Source organism: Procambarus clarkii, chromosome 3, assembly GCF_040958095.1.
Source record: "Procambarus clarkii isolate CNS0578487 chromosome 3, FALCON_Pclarkii_2.0, whole genome shotgun sequence".
Lineage (NCBI taxonomy): Eukaryota > Metazoa > Arthropoda > Malacostraca > Decapoda > Cambaridae > Procambarus > Procambarus clarkii.
In genome coordinates this window covers 21,651,698-21,658,951 of record NC_091152.1, presented here as the reverse complement: position 1 = coordinate 21,658,951, position 7,254 = coordinate 21,651,698, and positions in this window count along the sequence as shown.

Here is a 7,254-nt window from a genome sequence, read left to right as displayed (position 1 = left end):
GCGAACAAGCCAGAATGGTCCCCTGGACAATATGCAACTGAAAACTCACACCCCAGAAGTGACTCGAACCCATACTCCCAGAAGCAACGCAACTGGTATGTACAAGACGCCTTAATCCACTTGACCATCACGACCGGACAAAATGAGGTGATAGCCGAGGCTATTTGAACCACCCCACCGCCGGCACTCGGATAGTTATCTTGGGCATAGCATTTTACCAAATCACCTCATTCTTAGGGGCACACGTGAGGAACACAAATGCGAAGAAGCCAGAATGGTCCCCTGGACAATATGCAACTGAATATATTCTGGCTTGTTCGCATATATATATATATATATATATAGCCTCGGTGTTCGAACAGCAACGCAAATCGCTGTTCCAGCCTTCCTGTCCTCCTTATCAGCATCCGACGACCTTGTGAGGGAAATTCTACCTGCCCACTTACATCAGCTGGCAGGTGTACATGATCCCAATTTTACACGCTGTGCCACAGAGTGGGCCTCTCGTGCAGGCCAATCACCTCAATCACCATCCCCAAAAGCCCACAAGCAATCCAGCTGGGATGGCCCCATTGTAGACCAAGTTGCTGCAGAGTGCCTGGGTGCTGCAACAACACAACACGACATTGCTCGCCTCACAGCAGTAGCAGCCCCACATGCAGGGGATTTCCTGTTAGCAACCCCAATGTCGGCAACTGGCACGAGTCTCACACCACACGCCCTCCGAATTGCTGTGGCCCTGCGCCTTGCTGCCCCAATCCACACCAGATATAGGTGTATTTGCGGCGAGGTGGTGGCTGACAGGTACGGCCACCATGGCCTACTCTGCCAAAGCACAGGGGGATGGCACTCGAGGCACAGTGAAGTTAACGACATCATCAAGAGGAGCCTCACCACAGCTGGATGCCCAGCTGAAAGAGAGCCCCGTTACCTAACGCCCCGTAACTCTGATGCTCTTATTGGTCGCCCGGATGGTATCACAGTGAACCCCTGGAAGAATGGCAAGCAGTTGGTATGGGACTACACGTGCGTATCAACCCTGGCTAACACCTACATTGACCTCAGTGTTGCACAACCAGGTGGCGCTGCCACCCACAGGGAAGCAGCCAAATCCCGTAAGTATAGAGAACTGGATCACCACTACAATTTTGTCCCCATTGCTTCTGAGACACTCGGCGCCTGGGGTAAAAGTGCTACCAGTTTTTTGAAGGAACTGGGTTCTAGGCTCATTGAAACAACAAGGGACCCAAGAGCTGCAAGCTTTCTTTTCCAGCGCATCAGTGTGGCGATACAGACGGGAAATGCGCACTGCATCCAGGGTTCCAGCCCGCCATCTGAGGAGCTGGAGGAACTCGACAACCTATGATAACCATCTTTGTAACCCATATGTAACTCCTTTCTTGTAACAAAGTTCAAATAAAGTAAATATATATGTGTACATACAAAAGAATGGGGGTGGTAGGAGAAGATAATATTAGTGTTCAGTGAGAAACCACAAAGTCTCCTCTGAATACTTTTTATTTTCTTCTCCGAGGCTATGGGTCCCCACATTGGCACCAGAGGTGGTACCCTCACAACCTATATATATATATATATATATATATATATATATAATATATATATATATATATATATATATATATATATATATATATATATATATATATATATATATATATATATATATATATATATATATATATATATATATATATATATATATATATATATGTCGTACCTAGTAGCCAGAACGCACTTCTCAGCCTACTATGCAAGGCCCGATTTGCCTAATAAGCCAAGTTTTCATGAATTAATTGTTTTTCGACTACCTAACCTACCTAACCTAACCTAACTTTTTCGGCTACCTAACCTAACCTATAAAGATAGGTTAGGTTAGGTTAGGTAGGGTTGGTTAGGTTCGGTCTTATATCTACGTTAATTTTAACTCCAATAAAAAAAAATTGACCTCATACATCATGAAATGGGTAGCTTTATCATTTCATAAGAAACAAATTAGAGAAAATATATTAATTCATGAAAACTTGGCTTTTTAGGCAAATCGGGCCTTGCATAGTAGGCTGAGAAGTGCGTTCTGGCTACTAGGTACGACATTATATATATATATATATATATATATATATATATATATATATATATATATATATATATATATATATATATATATATATATATATATATGTATATATATATATATATATATATATATTAGTATATTTTGGTAGCAGTCTTTCCTGTAGACATATATTATTAAATATGACCGAAAAAGTAAGATTAATAATTCTAACACGAATTTTCTCAATCTTTCGTACATTTCTTTTCACTGTTGGAGGTAAATCAAAAATCAATTCTCCAAAATTCATTTTTATTTCTAGTCTGACGCGACACGAGCGCATTTCGTAAGACTTATTACATTTTCAAAGACTTTAGTTTACAAATACACAACTGAATAGAACTTACGCATCTCCGATTTTATATCTACATTTTAGTGAGGTGGCATTAATAGGGTATTAATTTCATCAACACAAGACAGAACAAGAGGTGGCATTAATAGGGTATAAATTTCATTAACACAAGACAGAACACGAAACAATGGGTATTGAATAGAAGTGTATGTAGAAAGCCTATTGGTCCATATTTCTTGATGCTTCTATATTGGAGCGGAGTCTTGAGGTGGATAGAATATAGTTGTGCATTAATTGGCTGTTGATTGCTGGTGTTGACTTCTTGATGTGTAGTGCCTCGCAAACGTCAAGCCGCCTGCTATCGCTGTATCTATCGATGATTTCTGTGTTGTTTACTAGGATTTCTCTGGCGATGGTTTGGTTGTGGGAAGAGATTATATGTTCCTTAATGGAGCCCTGTTGCTTATGCATCGTTAAACGCCTAGAAAGAGATGTTGTTGTCTTTCCTATATACTGGTTTTTTTGGAGCTTACAGTCCCCAAGAGGGCATTTGAAGGCATAGACGACGTTAGTCTCTTTTAAAGCGTTCTGTTTTGTGTCTGGAGAGTAGGAGAGTCTCATGAGTAGGCTGGCCGTTTTTCTGGTTTTATAGTAAATCGTCAGTTGTATCCTCTGATTTTTGTCTGTAGGGATAACGTTTCTATTAACAATATCTTTCAGGACCCTTTCCTCCGTTTTATGAGCTGTGGAAAAGAAGTTCCTGTAAAATAGTCTAATAGGGGTTTTTCTAGATTTATTCCTCTAGATTTATTCCTCCAAGGAGTGCCGGACCAACCGGGCTGTGGTGGGTATGTGGGCCTGCGGGCCGCTCCAAGCAACAGCCTGGTGGACCAAACTCTCACAAGTCGAGCCTGGCCTCGGGCCGGGCTTGGGGAGTAGACGAACTCCCAGAACCCCATCAACCAGGTATCAACCAGGGGTATAGGTGTTGTGTTAGTTGTCTCTTCAGAGGTTGCATGGCGTTTCACTTTCCTTCTTATGATGTCTTCGACGAAACCAGACACTTTCGGAAACACTCTCAGGACACAAAACAGAACGCTTTAAAAGAGACCAACGTCGTCTATGCCTTCAAATGCCCACTTGGGGACTGTAAGCTCCAAAAAAAACCAGTATATAGGCAAGACAACAACATCTCTTTCTAGGCGTTTAACGATGCATAAGCAACAGGGCTCCATTAAGGAACATATAATCTTTTCCCACAACCAAACCATCGCCAGAGAAATCCTAGTAAACAACGCAGAAATCATCGATAGATACAGCGATAGCAGGCGGCTTGACGTTTGCGAGGCACTACACATCAAGAAGTCAACACCTGCAATCAACAGCCAATTAATGCACAACTATATTCTACCCACCTCAAGACTCCGCTCCAATATAGAAGCATCAAGAAATATGGACCAATAGGCTTTCTACATACACTTCTATTCAATACCCATTGTTTCGTGTTCTGTCTTGTGTTGATGAAATTAATACCCTATTAATGCCACCTCTTGTTCTGTCTTGTGTTGATGAAATTAATACCCTATTAATGCCACCTCACCCCATCCACCTCACTAAAATGTAGATATAAAATCGGAGATGCGTAAGTTCTATTCAGTTGTGTATTTGTAAACTAAAGTCTTTGAAAATGTAAAAAGTTTTACGAAACGCGCTCGTGTCGCGTCAGACTAGAAATAAAAATGAATTTTGGAGAATTGATTTTTGATTTACCTCCAACAGTGAAAAGAAATGTACGAAAGATTGAGAAAATTCGTGTTAGAATTATTAATCTTACTTTTTCGGTCATATTTAATATATATATATATATATATATATATATATATATATATATATATATATATATATATATATATATATATATATATGCAACAATGATCACAAAAACACTGATCCAAGTATGCAGAATAACCACATGTGAAAAATAGAAAATGCTTAATGCGTTTCCGGCTAATTCGCCTTCATCAGAGCAAAGTAGAATGAAGATAAGATTGCTGATCAGACCTTTATATCCGCCTGGGCAGATCACCTGACCACCAAAAATAAGTGGAGGAAAGGAATTATAAGAAAGAAGGTAACTGCAGAAGGCCTCTTGGCCCATACGAGGCAGCTCCTATTAATATCTCCAAGTGCCATACGTGTTAAATGATTGCTATATTGTTTTGACGTGCTATATTGAGGCTTAAATAGGGATCCAACTTGTACGTACCGGGGCTCACATTAAGGCTGTTGTTACAATGTTTGATCAGAGCAGACTCGATCACGTTTCGTTCAACAAAATCCTAACATTTAACAATGAAAAACGCGTTAAGCATTTTCTATTTTTCACATGTGGTTATTCTGCATATATATATATATATATATATATATATATATATATATATATATATATATATATATATATATATATATATATATATATATATATATATATATATATATATATATATATATATATATATATATATATATATATATAAATAGACAAGTAGACAGGCTGCCTGTCTACTACAAAATCATTCAGAGGGACTGGTCAGGGGTACAGGATGATCATAGGCTGGTCAGGGTCGCCACAACTCACAAGAGAACAGCGTGCCAGTGCCACAGTCAGACCCCCACGACGACTGTTGGCACTGTCCCTCAGCCTCACAGCTAAATATTTTGAAAACTAACATTTTAAAACACACAGTTTTATCTTATAATAATAAACACCATTATTTACACCAAGACTCACGCTCTAAGTTTCCACTTTGTCTTGTCAATATTTTAGTGTATTAACATCGTCAGTTGTGTAAAATGCAATACTCCGACTCTTACTCTTTTCCTCTATCATATCTGCAATGAAATAATGAATGGATTTCGCTTCTGCAGCAAAATGCATATTTAGCTCATTCTATTTTCTAATTACTTTAACTGAAACTAAACTTTCTGAAATCTCTTGACATTTATTTCTCAAGTTGCCGTCCATGCCGCCCATGTTTTATTGATATATTCTTTGAGAACATCTCATCGTAGTAGGCATCTATCTCATCCATGAGATGAGAGACATCTCATACACCTCTGTTAACTCACCGAGCTATTTTGTTTATATTATTCTCTCTCTCTCTCTCTCTCTCTCTCTCTCTCTCTCTCTCTCTCTCTCTCTCTGAGAGAGAGAGAGAGAGAAAGAAACAGAATGGCGAGAGGAGGAGCAAGAGAGAGAGAGAGAGAGAGAGAGAGAAAAAGAGAGAATGATTTCACAACAAATAAATATTCTATAAATCATGTTAATTACGTGAGTAAGGCTGAGACTCTCAGACGGCGTCCCCAACATCCTCTCTCAATATTCCTACACATTCAATATAGAACACAATAAAATATTTTCATCAAAAACTAAAAAACAAACCAAATCGGATTTGAGATTAACACGAACAAGGATAAAGGAAAAAATGTAGCTTGTAAAATCTATTTTAAGAACTGACATCGTTAATCCTTAAGAATCCTCAATTGTGAGTGTAAAAAAGTGGAGAGGCGTCCAGGGAAAATAAAGAAAGAGATAAAAAAGAAAATAGAAATGGAAAGAAATGCAGTTTCTATAACGCGAGAAATGGGATTACCATAAAAGCCTGAGGGAAGAGAGAGAGGGGGGGGGACGGGAGTAAAGGAATGTGGATGGTAAAGAGAGGGGAAAAGAGGGAGAGGAATGTAGAGATAAGGTGATAGCCGAGGGAGAGGGAAGGGAAGCACTGGAACCGGGTATAAGGGAAGCGAGATGTTGTCTGCTGGAGGTTGAACCCAATAGTCAGTTCGATAAATTTTCGGAAATGGTTTTGTGCTGCTCATTCTTCCTATTAGTGTGTCTGTTTTCCAACCTTCTGTTTATATTAATGTCTCAAAAGTACCTTGTGTGTACTTTCTACCCGTTTATTTTCTCTACCCTACCTTTCTACCCCAATTATCTTCCTATCCTCTATGTATGAATACACCTTGACTTCCGACCGTCTAATCTGTTCCGTCTCAGTCCTTTTTTTCTTGACAGTCTTCATTAAGTTTTAGTTAATCATATAAATTCTGGTATCGAAGATACAGATATCATTAGAGATAATTCATTTATATTCCAGTTTGTCATAGTCTGCCATGATTATTTTCTCACAGCTGTTTGCCAACAAACTTCCCTGGGAATAGAGCTTGAAACATGTAATAATTATTTCCCCTGTATGTAAGCTTGGGACTAGATACTCCATACTCCAAGTCTTGGCAAGCTCTTAAACTACCTTCACTAAGTTGTGCTGCAGATTTTGAAACAGCTGTATCATCTTGTGTTGACGGGAAGATTAGTCTCCCGCTTGGACAACTTCCCCGTCGATTGTAAAATAGAAAACGTAAAATATTTATTCAAATTTACCCCTCCCGATTTCCCACCGCTTCACCTATGTACTGCACCTTCCCTTAAGGGGGATCGGATATCCTCCCTTTAAAGGGAAGGTGTAGATGGCCGAGACGATAGACATATATGATAGTCATGAAAGAGAGAGCGCGCATGGGAGTGTTTCCATGTTTCAGCAACACTCACATGTTTGTGGCGAGACATTAAGAGACTTTAGTCTCCTGTAACACTGTGTCTCTCCTTCCCTTAGGTTCTTGGCCCTTACTGCTATGGCTACCTTGCCTCTCGTTGTGTAGCCCTTGTCTCTCTTTGTGTAGCCCTTGTCTCTCTTTGTGTAGCCCTTGTCTCTTGTTGTGTAGCCCTTGTCTCTCTTTGTGAAGCCCTTGCCTCTCTTTGTGTAGCCCTTGT